We start from the raw sequence: 16,740 nt of genomic DNA, 5'->3' as shown, positions 1-16,740 counted from the left end.
TCTTAGAACCTTAGAATTTTAGAATTTTAGAACCTTAGAATTTTAGAACCTTAGAATCTTTGAACCTTTAGAATTTAAACCTTTGAATTTTGAATTTTAGAATTTTAGAATTTTAGAACTTTTGAATCTTTAACCTTAGAATTTTAGAATTTAGAACCTTAGAATTTTAGAATTTTGAACTCCAGAATTTTAGAATTGTGAAATTTTAGAATTTGTGAACCTTAGAATTTTAGAACTTAGAACTTTAGAACCTTAGAATTTTAAACCTTAGAACTTTAGAATTTTAGAACCTTAATTAGAATTTTAGAACCTTTAGAATTTAGAATTTTAGATTTTAGAATTTAATTTTAGAATTTTAGAATTTTAGAATTTTAGAATTTTAGAATTTTAGAATTTTAGAATTTTAGAATTTTAGAATTTTAGAATTTTAGAATTTTAGAATTTTAGAATTTTAGAATTTTAGAATTTTAGAATTTTAGAATTTTAGAATTTTAGAATTAGGAGAAAGAATTTTAAAAATTTAGAATAAGAATTTTAATGTATTATATTTTTTATGGTATAACATTTAATCATTAAATTTTTAGAATTTAGATTTTAAGTTTTATTAATTATTATAGATAGATTGTATATTTTTTGGTTTTTGATTTTTTTTGGGTTTTTTGATGATCGTATTTTTGATATTAAAAATTTTTTAAGGTCTTTATTTTGTAAGATTTTCGGATTTATTTAATTTTTAAATTTTTAAAGTCTTAGATTTAATGATTTTTTTTAATATTTTACAGGTTCAAATTTTATGCAGCCGATGCTGGGAGATCGTGAGAATTGTTTGTTGATGTCCATCTCGTGCCTTTTGATGTGGTCAAATACGATGACCGTAATCTGTTGCCGTTGTCCAGAGACCGCTTCTATGTTTTTGGTCGATTGCGACGTCGTCGTCGGCATTAAACTAAGACCGGATCATCTCGAAGAGGGAAATTTAACTCCGATGTGCAGCAGGGTGAGTTGATTTTAAAATCTTTAGATGATATCCAGCCTAAGTGTTTTCCATTTTCAATTTTAGTACAAAACGCCGAAGGAAAAGGCGGTTTTGCAGAATACTTCTGCGCGTCATCCTACCGAGGACGATCCTGACGCTCAAGGATCGTATACAACTGATCGAGCCTCATCTGGACCAGATATGGATATCACGTTCGACGGATAGGAAGAAACAAGCCATGATCAACGTCCCGCTGGAAACTCTTGGTGGCAAGGAAAAGCTACTGGGATTTTACATAAACGGACTTTTCATGCCCCGACGTGTGTCCCAATCTGGCTCTGTGAAAATGGTCTGCTAAAAGTAAGTAGTCTGCAGATGTGTTCAAGTTTCATCAAACTAATCATCTCTTTCCACAGGTCAGAATCAAACTAAACAGTGACGCCTAGGAGAAACTTCCCACCTGCCGATTGTCAAGGCGCCCGCCTTTTGCTCAAGTCTGACCGACCGTAATTCTTTGAGCTGAAGCTGCGCCCGACGTCCGGCCGCGCCGGATGTACGTCAACTGATTGGCTCTAAGTGCTGATCCTAACGGCAGCGGGTAAGATCTACAAGCTCAAATTCTTTTGCACAATCTCTAATCTCTCTCCCAATCCAACCAGCTCTGATGCCTGATGCACGTTCATCATGACCACGAACCACCTGCTTACGCTGCGCAAATACATTAGGGACGAAATTAACCAAGATTGTAATCCACATTACTCCTACATCTTAGTGTGAATTAATTGTAGGTTCAAAAACGAAAATAAAAGCATTTTTTGCGAATAAACTGTTTTCTGATATTATTTACCATTCCGAAATTGTTTTGAGCTATAACGGTCAATTTGAAAAGCAAACTATCGACGCTATATCGATACTTTGCAAATTGCATACATTTCGGCGCATTCAGACCAAGATAGTTATGTTGACGAAATCGACAACATTTTTTATCGATATCGTTGCAAATGTTACCGGACGACTGGTCGAAAACATTCTGAAACGAATTTTAGAACAAATCGACAACAATGTTGTCGATTTCGCGGACGGGATTTCTATCCGTGTTCCTGCGGGACGAGGGCGATCCTTGGATTTTCCGTCCGGAACTGCGCCCGGCAACGGAGGGAACTCCGCCGGCGTAAACGCCGGAACTGCTGGACTCTGCTTCTCCGGCTTCCTTGCCGGCGGTTTCGGATTCGACGCCTGCTGGCACCTCCGGATAAAGTCCGCACGCTTGAGGCAGCTGCGGTCCGTGGCTTCGTGGGCTCCAGAGCAATTGGCACACCGCTTCGGCTCGGCTTCATGGACTTTGCACTCGTCCGTCTTGTGGGGACCCCCACAGTTGTTGCACCTGCCTTTTAGGTGACAGTTCCTGGTTCCATGACCCAGCTGCAAGCAGTTCCTGCACTGGGTCACGTTCGGCCGCTTGTTCCGGTAGGCCTCCCACCGGATGATAGTGCTTGCCACAACTTTCATTGCAGAGAGCTTCTTCAGATTGGTGTATCCCTTGGGGAAGACCACAATGTACGGAGTTTCGTCCACGGTGGACTGTTCCTTCCGCTTGATGACATGCACCTCCAGCGCGTCCAGCATGAGATCCCTCTTCAGCAGGTACTTGACCTCGTCCGGTTTCAGTTCATCAGGAAAACCACGAAGAATCACCCGATGATTTCGTTCGCTCCGCCGATCGTGGGTGTAGAATTCCACTTTCTTCTTCTTGAGTAGCTCTTGCAACTTGTCAAAATCTTTGACAGAGAAGCAGGTCACCTTGGTTCCAAATCGGGTTAGTTTGTAAATCGGTTTGAAACCTAATTTACAACTTTCCACTATCGCCACGAGCTTGTAAAAATTCGTGGTGTTCTTCACCACCAAAGGGCTTTTGTTTACCTTCCGACTGGCCGGGTGGTGGAACCGCCGGGGCGTCCCCTCCTCCTGCTGGGCTGGCATTGTTGTTGTTTTTGTTATCCGCTAGCGGGCTGAACTTGTTGTTGTTGAGCAGGGTCTTCTCAACTTTTTCTTCTTCGATGCCGATTCCAGTGACCTCGCTAGACTTCTTCCGCTTCCGATTCCCGCTGACGGGACGAAAATCTTCCTCCTCGGAGGATTCCTCCACCTCCATCTGTCAAAAACTTCCAAGCACGCGAGATAACAACACGAGCAAAACACGTCTTAACTTGTCGCTGGCTGGCGACTGAGTGCACCGGGACCTTCTAGGATCAAACCCAGGCCTACTGGGTATTTTTGTATTTTTGTATTTTTGTATTTTTGTATTTTTGTATTTTTGTATTTTTGTATTTATGTATTTTTGTATTTTTGTATTTTTGTATTTTTGTATTTTTGTATTTTTGTATTTTTTTTTGTATTTTTGTATTTAAGTATTTTTGTATTTTTGTATTTTTGTATTCTTGTATTTTTGTATTTTTAGATTGTTAGTAGACATTTTCTAAGGGGCGAACGTTGCAAATGATGACAAAGAACTCCTTTCCTGCACAGAAGCAAACACTGACAAACGACGACGATGAGTAATTGTTTTAATTTAATTAGTCTTCCATCATTCCTCGAGTTTGGTGGTGTTTGCTTACGCTCACTTGACATGTGAACGCAGTGACGATGAACCAACAAAGAGGTTTAAAGGGGTTGGTGGAGCACTCTAACTCTTCCTCCTCTTTTTGATAGTTTTGACAGACAGGCGTGTGCGCGCAAATCTTTTTCGCCAGTGCAGAAATGCATACCATGGAGAAGATTTTTCGACCGGGATGATCTAGGAGCAAACCGGTAGCACTCGTTAACGTGGACCAATGCATTATTTTCAGAGAAATGGGTAAAATTGTAGCGAATCTCGACACTTATTGACCATATCAACCAACTTCAGTTTCGAGAATTAATGTGTAATAAGCATATAAGTCCCACCAATTATATCGTTGATCGAAAGGCACGCCGTTAGGTTCTTCCTAGGAAAGTTTTTTTTTTAAATTAGTGTGGTCACAGACTGCAATTTTTAATGAAATAAAAATATGGCAAAATACATGTTCATCACAACCCAAACAAATAATATTGTTTCCTAATTTATTTAGGTTAACAATGGGTAAGTGATGAAAATAGGTGCTTTTCCCTCTTCTTCATACTGGAGCAAAGCTCGCCAACATCCAGCGTACATTCCACCAACCAATTCCTGCAAGCTAAGCCAGCGCTGAGCGCTCCAAAAAATGTGTACGTGTACCACGCAGCTCTTACGGCTTCCCATGTTGGCATGGCTGTCATTCTTGGGGTGCAAACAACAATCCGGGGATTCGCGTAATAAATCTTTATTAGCGGTGCCACACACATCCAGCGCACTTCACCATGAGAGAGAGACTTCTCAACCAAATGTTGCACACACTCACACTTGAATGCACTGCACGCTGCCTGCAGCCTGCAACAACGTTTGGCACGAGCAGGGTTGAGAGATGAGCGAGTGCACTTGGATGCACATCTGAGATTTTGTTTAGAACCGTAGTATTTGGTACGGTATGTCCACGCATTCTTCCTCCCCGGAAGATTTTGTGAAAGGTGATCCGATCATAGAATCTTCTCTGCGGTCAATACAACGCAGTAGGCACGGCGTTTTAAATGTGTGAAATGTGCACCCGCTTATCGTTCAACCCTGGGCACAGGCAATGAGCTGGGTGTGGAAATCGAGCGAGCTTAAGTGAAAATAACGTAATTAATTTTCCTTCCTAACGAGATGTTATCTTATAATTTATCATTTTCATGTAAAGATGACGTTCTTTCGCCCGCAGTTTGTGCAGCTACTACGCGTGTTGTTCTTCCCTCAATAAAAAAAAGTAGACAAAATAATTGAAAAACTTGTTTTTACTTCCATGTTAAAATCAACAGCACCCGTTGAGCTGTATCCTGTAGCAATAAAGAGTGACTGCAGCTTTTCGCAAAGAAGCTCAACAAAGGACACTTTTTCCCCTACTTCAACAAAAGGTTCACGCGGGTTAAGACAAACATTGTAACGCGAAAAAGGACACTCGTTAACGCTTTGAAGTTTTGGACGACAGTACAGACTCGTTAACCGGGAAAGATTGACAAAACCCGTTGAAAAATTATCGAATCTTGAATAAGATTTTCGTCAGTTTTGTCAAGGAATGATTAAATCGTGAATGTTGGAAGAATTCACAGATTTAATCGAAATTTACAACAGCTAACGAATTCATTAAAATTCAATGGATGGTCGGATGATCATATTCAAATGAACAACATCAAACTTGAAATCAACGCTTCTTTCAGCTTGCCTTTGTGTGAAATTTTCAAAAGAACGTAGCTTAAAACTGTGACCATTTCGAGCAAATCTGGATTTTTGGCTTGACAGCCCGACGGATTATCGTAATTTCTGATAATCGAGTCTGCACTGTATTTTGTCCTGAGGGCCTAGTGTCCATATTGCGTTGGGATCATGTTTCAGAATGTTGTTTGATGGAATTTTCTCTTTGTAAACTGGTCAAGTGAAATGCCGTAACATAATGTTTTTTTTTCATGGAATTAGTCTAAAACCTTCAAAGTCATTCAAATAACATTAGTTTTTTTCAGAAAACAAATATAAAAACCGCTAAACTACCTGTTCTCGCTAAACCCTGCTCTCACTGGGCCCATTGTCAACGCGTTAAACAGTGCTCTCTCCCCGGTAGTTAATCTTCGTCCTGTCGTGGTTAAATCTTGAATTATGCCTCGGTCGGACATTGTCGAGTAGCACTGAACAAGGTCCGACGAGATTTATGAACATACCGAGAAAGGTGCTTTCTTTGTTGACCTCCGATGGGGACAGCAAAAAAAATCAAGTTTGAAGTACGAGAAGAAATTGTAGTTCGTAAAAGCCTTAGAGCATGTTAAGCCTGCAAAGTTTTCCAGCAGTTTCGTTTCGGTAATGAGTTGCTACTTTATGCCAAATCAGTTTCTGCAAAGTTCTCGACAAGAAGCTCTCAAAGTTTCTAGCTCAGTATACTAGTGATTCGTCAGTGAGCACTTTGGAAAGTGCAACGATGCATGCATGCATAGTGGAACACACTCACGAGAAACGAGTGAAATGCTTGATGTAATGCGCATCTCCTTCTCCTAAATGCATCTTATTTGCTATTCCATTTGTCCATGGGCACGCGCCGGGGATCTAGAGGTGCTTGGGAGAGAGTTACAAATATGAAACCGTGCAGATTTATAAAGCAAAAAAAAATATTTCGGACGGTTGGACAGTTTGATGGCTGAACACAACCTCGTTTTGGATGCAATTTACCTCAATTTATGTATGTGGATTAAATTTAGATTTACATTTGTTTTTTGACACACAATCAGTGATCTTCAATGTAATTTTACCCTATTTTGAAAAATCTCTGTAACTAAAACAAAATTTAATTAGATTTCCAAACAGAGCCTCTGAGATTTTGGATCGGAAAATTTCACGCATGTTTCATATTTTAACATCGGACCATTAATTGCTGAAATATCGAAAATGGAAAATGGTGGGTTGTTTGGGTGAGTCGTATCAACAAAGTTCTAAAAAGCAAAATATAACGATTAGTGGGCAAACATGTTCACTCGTATAAAAAAATGAATAGCTGCAATAACATATAAAAATAAAAAAAAAACCTGATTAAATATCACCAGAGTCTTTCTTCCAAAATGATGAAACTCCGACAAATATATTGGTAAAATTTCTTTGAAACATTATGATACAACCTTGGGTGCTGAAAAGACAGAATGCGTAACGTGATTTCCGAATGATCCCTACTGCTCTTCACTAATACAACTGCACTACAGCTGCAAACATAAACAAAGTAGAAGGCTACGTTCAAGCTCAAGCGTGACATATTTTTTGCTGCTGAAGTGATTTGGTTTGAAACATTTTGGATCTGTTGATTTTATAGTTTTGCTGAAAAATTAAGTGCTTTGCGCTTTTTTTGTTCGTAGACTAAATGATGGGCGGCCAAAAGAGTCAATCTTTGTTTTCCACGTGACGAACAATTCGTCGCCATCGTGCTAACTTGTCGTACGTGCATTTTGGGCCAAATTGAGTTAAGAACGCCACTTTGTGCAGCTCACAATGCCTCACCTTTTGACCTTCACAGATCCCCAAAATTCGATTTCAATCCTGAGATATTCAACAAAAACCGAAAAAACTCCGTGCATTTTTGTCACTTTATATATGAAAGTAGTTTCAATCTTGTCGTGCTATCTTGTCACTCCATGAAAATTGATGTAAAAGCGACAAAAGGCCAAAGGGATTTCAGGCCAGGAAAGTCAGGATGCGTTTGTCGCACGTACAAGCTAGACTAACGTAAACATTTGTTATTATAACTCGGGACTCCAGCAACCAACTTCAACCAAACTTTGGGACAATGCACAGAATGGTGAGCCAAACAAAACTTGATTGTTATTGTTTACATTGCGTGCTCTCGTTTTTGAATATTCAAGGTCAAACATTAAAACGCATTTTTCTCGGAACGTCAAAATGGCGGGTGCGACAAGATAGCACGACGACGTCGAATTGCGTCTAAGTGGGTGGAATTTTATGAATCTGAAGAGCAACCGAATGGAAGTTCCGTGATTTTGTATCATTGAAGCGCAGTGATAATATCGGAGTAAGTTTATTCAACATTATTTAGCTGGTGCCATTCATAGCTTTTGATAATTCGTCGCTAACATTTCAAAAAACCTCATAAACATAGGTTTTGCGTGAGACATAGCGCTTAATTAAATGTTATCGACAAATTATGCAATCTCGATTCCAACCCTCTTCTAAAAAATTGTTGACTTCGAATACCTCAAAAGCTCGACAAACACGACTTTTTTTATTCCTGACAAAATAAATCATAGATCGATTACAATACTTGCCACTCCTTGGTATCATTTTTCAAACAGTAAATTGGTTCCGCTTTGACAGTTCTAAATTGAGGCCGCTTTGCGGACAACTATTCTGCACCCAGATACAACCCAGTGATAATTTGAACGACGAAAGGTTCGAATCTTTTGATGCTATTTTTTTTTATTTGAGAGGTACATTATAAGTCGCAATATAATTATATTTAATTAAGAAAAACATATTGGATTGAAATTATTAGAAAAAAATAAAGGGTACTCAGTCTTTAATGTTAGTCTATGATTAACTTTAAAAAATATGTGTCGATATTGCACTTTGTCGATCTATTTTGAGAGGCCAGAAAGAATAAATTTCTTGAATTTATTGATAGAATGCTTCGCGTTGTCGTGTATCTGTTGAATATTATTTCGTTTTGAAAGCCCTTCCCATAGCATCGTTTCTTGGATGGCACGCCGACGGTGAGAAGTAAAAAAATACGGGATTTAGTTTATAATTGAATTTCTCAGTAGAAAACGGTGCACCTTATTAAAAATTCACTAGAGTACTTTTTAATTGCAAATTTGATTTTACATCGAAAAATGAAGTTGAAAAATTGTTGCGACCAATATCTCGTTTTTTAGAAAAATCTGTATTGATTCAAAAAATCATAAGTCGGTCAAAGATTTTTGCCCATTCTGGAAATTTCTGAAAAGTTGGCATTCGATGTCCTTTAAAACATATCAAAAATAAAAAAAATAAAAATAGTGTTTTTTGCAAATCAAGTTTTAGTTACAAAAGTGAAATTAAATTTTTACCTTGTATCATTCTTTTTCAGTGTAGTCCATATCCATACCTACAACTTTGCCGAAGACACCAAATCGATCAAAAAAATTTCCTCAAAAGACACAAATTTTTGAATCTTCATACATAATTTTAATATGAGCAGCTACCAAATTTGTATGGAAAATTATATGAAGGAACTAATGATGCAAAATGGCTTCTCTGGGCATACCGAAGGCACCAACAAAATTTTAGCCGCATAAAAAAATTACAAGATCTTCCTCCACTTGGTTCAACCACCTTGCACGTTGCGCCCTCCGCCGCGTTCCAACTGGCTTCGACAACTTCAACTGATTTATTGTCTGATTCGGTTGGCATACGACCAGCACGTCCGGCATTCTCGCAACGTGCCACCTGATCCGGCCAGCCAGTTTTCTGAAGTCACCATCAGAGGCGTTGTCAATATTGTGGCTTTTGAAAAGATCATATGAAATACCAGCGTTTCGTACATGATGCACTTTGTACGCCAGGAAAGGTGACTAGACCTTAGGCGTCATCCATAAAGTATGTCACGCTTTAGGGGGAGGGGGTGTCTGAGCAAGTGTGACATTGCATGTTATAAGTATAGGAAAAGCGTGACAAAGGGGGAGGGGGTAAATTTTGGCCGATTTTAGCGTGACGGGCTTTATGGATGAAGCCTTATGATCTTGTAGAGTCCATAGTAGGCGCGACTACCGGTGATGGTGCGTCTCCAAATTTCTGTGTGGCAGTTGTTGTCCGGGTTAAGGAATCTGAACAATAGTTAAGTTCTTATTAATCTAAATTTGACAGGTGACATTGACATTGACAGTTCGACGCCGTCGTGCTGTCATGTCGTACGATGCTTTTTGACTTTCCGTGAGAAACGCGTATTTATTGTTTGGCCTTGAATAAACAAAAACGAAAGCACGAAATGTAAACAATAACAAACACGTTTTGTTTGGTTGATCATTTTGTGCACTGCCCAGGGGGGCGACATCTATATCTCACTACAAGCAGCTCGCCCGCAGCCAACACAAGCTGTCAACTTCGGCACCAGAACAAAAAAAATGGTATTCACTGTGCGCAGTTTGCGCGCGTTATTAATCTGAATCACCCAAAATGGCTGCCTTTAGCATCCCCCTGGCATTGCCCCAAAATTTGGTTGTATTTAGTTGCCGGAGTGCCGAGTTATAATTGAAAACGTTTACGGTAGTCGAGCTTGTATCTGTGTCAAACGCGTTCGGACCTGAATTCCTTTGGCTAATTGTCGCACTTACATCGATTTTCAGGCTGTGTCAAGATAGCACGACAAGATTGAAACTTTTTCATATGAAGAGTGGCAAAAATACACGGAGTTTTTTTTCGGTTTTATGGAATATCTCAGGATTGGAATCGAATTTTGGGGACCTGTGAAGGTCAAACGGTGAGGCATTGTGAACTGCACAAAATGGAATTATTAACTCAATTTAGCCCAAAATGCACGTACGACAAGTTAGAGCGACGGCGACGAGTTGCCAAGATAATTAGAAATTGTTGCATTTACGGACCCAATCAGGAAACAATTGTATTGCTAAAACTGAAGCAACATGGGTACTCACACAAAATCGGAAAAAGTTGCCCCGACCCTCTTTGATTTGCGTTAAACTACTATGTAAATTGGACGCCCGATTTCATGGCGTACTCAAAATTCTGAAAAAAGAATTATTCATTGAAAAACAGACAACAAAATTTTAAAAACTTTGCTAATTTCCGTTACTTAACTGTAATTTTTTTTGGAACTTGTCATTTTAAGGGAAATTTAATGTACTTTTCAAATTTACATTAACCTAGAAGGGTCATTTTTTCATGAATAACAAAATTTTCATTTTAAGATTTTGTGTTTTCTTTAACTTTTCAGGTATTGAAACGCGAGAAGAAGTCTGTGAGCTGAGTAGTTGAATTAAACATTTCGGGAGTTCGGGATTAAACAAAATCTGGAGTTTTTATAAAATGTCCAAGAAACCAAATTTCCAGTTTTTGCCTATTAGATGTTTTTGAAATCGCCTTGAGGCAAGAGTATTGAAAACACTCAAAGAGTAAAAACTGATTATTTTGTTTTTTGGACCTTTAAAAAAAAAAATAACTCCAGAAATGTATATTTTCTGAATAAATTATACATAAACTTCACAATATCACAAAAACTTACATATTCGGTGTCTTTTCGCAGCTGACCTGTACAGCTGCGCCCGTGCTCCCACTTGCTCAGATTGTTTTATCACTCTTCTGTTCGATCGTCAAGCGACAACACGGGCACCGGTCAAACAATTCGCGATTAAAAGCTCAAAAATTCCGACAGATGGCGCAAAGCATCGAAGAATGACGATTCAAATTTTCGCTGTTCGGTTACATAGGAATGCAAACTTAAAATTAAATTTACAGCTCTTAGAACAATTTTTGAGAAAAAAATTCAAGTGGTACGAGTGTAAACTTTTTGCCCTCTATAAATTAACGCAATAAAACATTTTTCGAAAAATAATAATTTTGAAAAAAAATATATTGTTTAAAATGATAGAGCATCAAAAGTTAACAAAGTATCAGCTCGAAGTTTTGCTCAAAAGTTGTTTTGAACGCTGGAATTTAACAACACAGAATTCGCATACATAACCTCTAAGGGCGGAAATTTCAACCGACATTCTTCGCTCTGTTCTGCTACTCAACACTAGGTGTCGCATGTCGTTTGGCTCTTGAACGGCAATAGAGAAATTGCAGCATAGCTAAAAGACACATGTTGCCACCTATGAACAAATAGCGTAAACCTATGATTTTTTGAAAAAAATGTGTTTTTTTATACATTTTTATAAAACTTATGCCGGATTCAGATGAGAAAAATTATTTTCAACAATTTGGTGTACATTTTTCCAATATTTGTTCGATTTTTCCTTGAGAAAACTGTAAATTTAGAAAGAGATAGTAATTTGGACTATTTATCAAGAAAGTCTGTCAAAAATCATTAAAAATGGTTGAATATACGTAAACAAATCTGTTATCAACTATATAACTGTTTATTTCATTGATATATACGGGGAAACTCATTTTTTCGTGTTCCAAAACATGTTTTGTGAAGAAAAAGTTCACATATTTTTGCGCGCCCAAAAATTGATGTTCATAATTTTAAAGCAAAAAGTTTTTCTCGTCTTTTGCAACCAGTTTCATTAGGATTGATGCAGGGAATCATGAGAAATAAGCGGTTTTGTTCTTCTATCCAGCAGAAAGGAATACGATTTTTGGCAAGTAACCTCATTTTGGCGCCACCTACATTTGAAACACAGTCGCGCTGCAAAACCTCAAAAGGAATACAATTTTTGGCAAGTAACCTCATTTTGGCGCCACCTACATTTGAAACAGTCGCGCTGCAAAACCTCAATGGGCTCACTACATTCCCTTGTGGAACACCAATCAGTGAGGTACTCCTGGATATTAGCTCCTGAAAAGTGCTTAAAAGTGCAAAAATGCCTCACGGCAAGAAAAAGAGGCGGTCCTCACCAGCAGGATCGGCAGATTTGAAGAAGCTAAAGAATGCCGAAGCGCTACCTGCAAAGCCAGGCAGTTTGAGCAAGGACGCTCAAAAATTGTCTGGAAACCAGTTCGCTACCCTCCCTGTGGACGTGAGCGAGAAGGAAGAATTTGAACGACGGGAAAAGTTGCCACCCATTTTTGTGAAAACATCGTCATCGGATTCGGTGCGAAGGTGGCTGACCGGGTTTATCAAATCTGGTGCTTTACGAGCTTCCATTCGCTTGTGTGCTGATGGACTCAAAATTCTGCTACCTACCAGAATGGATTACAACTACGTTCGGGATTTCCTGAACAACACCAAGATTGAATACTACAGCCATGACGATCCAGGTAAACGCCCCATGAAACAGGTCCTCCGTGGCCTGTACGACATGGATGTGAGTGTGCTGAAAGAAGAGCTCAAAACTCTTAAGTTGAACGTAATCGAAGTCTTCAAGATGACGAGACACAACAAGGACATCAAGTATCGTGATCAACTGTACCTGGTTCATCTCGAGAAAGGATCGACAACGCCGTCTGAGCTGAAAGCAGTTCGGGCAATTTTCAACATCATCGTGACTTGGGAACGTTATCGTCCAGTGCACCGTGACGTGACACAGTGTTCGAACTGTTTGCAGTTTGGACATGGTGGAAGGAATTGTTTCATCAAGAGTCGTTGTGCAACCTGCGGAGGTGAGCACAAAACTCAAGTTTGCAACACAATCAACGAGAACATCGAAGCGAAATGCTTCAATTGCGGAGGCGACCATTCTACCAAGAATCGAAGCTGCCCAAAACGTGCTGAGTTTGTAAAAATTCGGCAGCAAGCGACGACGAGGCACCAACCAAACCGTCGCAAAACACCACCAGCATACACGGACGTGGATTTTCCTGCTTTGGCATCACCAGGAGCAGGATCTACTCGAGTGGTTCCAAATCTGCAGCCATTGCCGTTGAATCAGCGGCAAAGAGTTGCAGAGCATACAACACCTCCAGGCTTCAGTCAGCAACCGAGGGAAAACCAACCAACATCAACGGGTGAAGGCAGTAGTGACCTGTTTTCACCACAAGAACTGCTGAACATTTTCATCGAGATGACAACAACTCTGCGTGGGTGCAAAACTCGCCAGGAACAAGTAAGAACTCTTGGAGCATTCATCTTAAAATACAGTTCGTAGTTTACTCGTTCTAGTGATTTTGAATATTTCAATGGATTTATTTTTTTAGTTTTAGGTTAGGATTAGCTGTTAAAGTGATTTTTTTTTCTTTTTTACCCAAATGTATTCAATTCAATGCAATAATGTAAAACAATTTGAAGCAAATAAATAAATGTGATCAGTTAATAATAAAACGAAAAATACAACAAAGATGAAGAGCATTAGGCCATACCACTTATCATGTAAAAGAAATGTAATTATTATAAGAATGTTCAATAAAGACATATTTAATTTCAAAAAAAAAAATGGGCTCACTTCGGCGCCGTACGAGGAACGCGCACCGTCGCAATAGAAGGGTTATTTTTTAAGAGTGTAATAATGTTCTACAAAGTTGACACTTTAAAATAGTTATTTCGTTGATCTGTTCTTCTAGACACAACCCAATTTGCAGTCGACAGCTCGGATCTTCCCAAAACGTCACCCAGAACGAACAAATTCATCTGAGTTGTCCTCGCTTCGATTACCACCGTGGTAGAAGAGCCGGAGCAAAACCACAGCACAACAACAACACCAACATCAATCCTATCATACCGAAAAGGATAAACACTGCAAGAATGGGTGGCAGTCCGAGCTGGGGAAAAAGACATTGTAGAAAATAGGGGAAAGGCACCTATTTTTAAATTGGACCGGCTATGAAATTATGAGAAAGTGTCACCTGCTCAAAATAAGTACACTTCCCCTACTGTTGCAGAAGTCAAACCAGAGAAAAAAAATTATAGCCAATCAAGCGTGAACTTGGACATTGGCGCCAGGGAATGGAACGGATTCGGAGTTATGTTGTCGATACACCCGATTTTTTCTCCGAGTTGTTATTCTTCGGGTGGTTTCTGGTCCATTTGGCGGTGCCTTGTCCCGCCAAGATTTGTTGTCACATGTGTCACCGCAGAGGGTGAGGGGTAGGGGGATGGTAGTTCTGAAATATTAAAGGGAAGCAGCAGCATTGTAATTGACGTTGGCTAACGACCAAATTAGGAGCGCAAAAGGGTCTCCCCAATTCCCCTGGGGTCCGAAAACGATCAGTTTTGGATGCTGTTGAGGGTTTGCTCTTTTTTTTTATGCTGTGCAATCGAATGGCACGAGCGATAAGACACAACAAAAACAGCGGGGTAGGTGGACCAGTTTTGGATCTACTGTTGGGCGGTGTTGAGTGATTCAGAAAAAAACTAATTTTAAGAAATACAGAAAATTGTAGTTCAAAAACTCCAACTCCATCCCTAACAATAAGCATCCATGAATCAGTAGTGGAGACGTAAAGCTTTTCGGGAGATTTTCCCTCTCCCTCTTTTTCCTTCTTTCACCCCCATCCTGGTTGGAAAGGCTCAAGAAAAAAGTGGTTGGGGAAAGGACAAAACCAGGAAAAAGTGGATAATTGGTGATTGCAGTTGCGGCGGATAGTTCAGTGATTTCGCTTCGGTTCGCTTCGCCAGTAATCAACCCAATTGGCTACAATTTGGCCACTACGAAGAAAGAGGGGTGAGGACTTTGGGTTCTATTTTACGATCGATAAGCCAAGTGCAGGAAACAAATTGGTACCAGTCGCTGGATGTGTCTGGTTGTTGGGTTGCCGGGTTCCGGAATAAATCGACAGCTTCCGGCGACGGAGGGAGAGAAAGAGAGAAAAAATCGCTGATTTAGATTAATGATTAAAGTTGGGATACACACAGAAGTGTGCCCTATTTATTGGCCCGAGAGCGTTTGCGATTGGCCTCGGAGAAGGGTACTTCTGGAAAGGATAGAGACGAGCTGTGCGGTTAATGGGAAACAATCTAGATGCTGTCACCCAATATCCTTGAAGGGCCATCAGCTTGCGGTGGTGTCGTTTATTACGTTTAATTGAGATGTAACATATGTGTGACATGATGCTGGATGTTGGAAGAATGTGACATGTAAATGTGAGGATTAGGTTGGTGATTAATTTTGTCAATTACCTGATTTGTTAAAAAAAACTGTTATTGAAACATTTTTGACAATTTTCGACCTCAAACTTAGTTATAAAACTATAGAAAATCTGATAATTCAATTTATCAATTTATCAAATCCTCAATTTGTCAATTTGTCAATTTGTCAATTTGTCAATTTGTCAATTTGTCAATTTGTCAATTTGTCAATTTGTCAATTTGTCAATTTGTCAATTTGTCAATTTGTCAATTTGTCAATTTGTCAATTTGTCAATTTGTCAATTTGTCAATTTGTCAATTTGTCAATTTGTCAATTTGTCAATTTGTCAATTTGTCAATTTATCAATTTGTCAATTTATCAAATTTTCAATTTGTCAATTTGTCAATTTGTCAATTTGTCAATTTGTCAATTTGTCAATTTGTCAATTTGTCAATTTGTCAATTTGTCAATTTGTCAATTTGTCAATTTGTCAATTTGTCAATTTGTCAATTTGTCAATTTGTCAATTTGTCAATTTGTCAATTTGTCAATTTGTCAATTTGTCAATTTGTCAATTTGTCAATTTGTCAATTTGTCAATTTGTCAATTTGTCAATTTGTCAATTTGTCAATTTGTCAATTTGTCAATTTGTCAATTTGTCAATTTGTCAATTTGTCAATTTGTCAATTTGTCAATTTGTCAATTTGTCAATTTGTCAATTTGTCAATTTGTCAATTTGTCAATTTGTCAATTTGTCAATTTGTCAATTTGTCAATTTGTCAATTTGTCAATTTGTCGAAAAGTCAAAAGTCAAAAAGTCAAAAGTCAAAAAGTCAAAAGTCAAAAGTCAAAAAGTCAAAAGTCAAAAGCAAAAGCAAAAAGCAAAAGCAAAAGCAAAAAGCAAAAAGCAAAAGCAAAAGCAAAAGCAAAAAGCAAAAGCAAAAGCAAAAAGCAAAAGCAAAAGCAAAAGCAAAAAGCAAAAAGCAAAAGCAAAAAGCAAAAGCAAAAAGCAAAAGCAAAAAGCAAAAAGCAAAAGCAAAAGCAAAAGCAAAAAGCAAAAGCAAAAAGAAAAGCAAAAGCAAAAAGCAAAAGCAAAAGCAAAAAGCAAAAGCAAAAAGCAAAGCAAAAGAAAAAGCAAAAGCAAAAAGCAAAAAGCAAAAAAGCAAAAAGCAAAAAGCAAAAGCAAAAGCAAAAGCAAAAGCAAAGCAAAAGCAAAAGCAAAAAGCAAAAGCAAAAGCAAAAGCAAAAGCAAAAGCAAAAAGCAAAAGCAAAAGCAAAAAGCAAAAGCAAAAGCAAAAAGCAAAAGCAAAAGCAAAAAGCAAAAGCAAAAAGCAAAAGCAAAAAGCAAAAAGCAAAAGCAAAAGCAAAAGCAAAAGCAAAAGCAAAAGCAAAAGCAAAAGCAAAAAGCAAAAAGCAAAAGCAAAAAGCAAAAGCAAAGCAAAAAGCAAAAGCAAAAGCAAAAAGCAA

The 16,740-nt window shown here is 38.5% G+C and overlaps 1 long non-coding RNA gene across 1 annotated transcript; it reads left to right on the top strand.

Annotated features, from left to right (window-relative positions):
- The first annotated feature begins 779 nt into the window (after positions 1 to 779).
- LOC119765126 lies at positions 780 to 1,802 on the top strand. Its single transcript, XR_005276514.1, has 3 exons — positions 780 to 997; positions 1,061 to 1,336; positions 1,393 to 1,802. It is a non-coding gene; the product is annotated as an uncharacterized LOC119765126 (long non-coding RNA).
- Positions 1,803 to 16,740: the final 14,938 nt, after the last annotated feature.

This window comes from Culex quinquefasciatus, chromosome 1, assembly GCF_015732765.1.
Source record: "Culex quinquefasciatus strain JHB chromosome 1, VPISU_Cqui_1.0_pri_paternal, whole genome shotgun sequence".
Lineage (NCBI taxonomy): Eukaryota > Metazoa > Arthropoda > Insecta > Diptera > Culicidae > Culex > Culex quinquefasciatus.
This window is presented reverse-complemented; position numbering and strand designations above follow the sequence as displayed.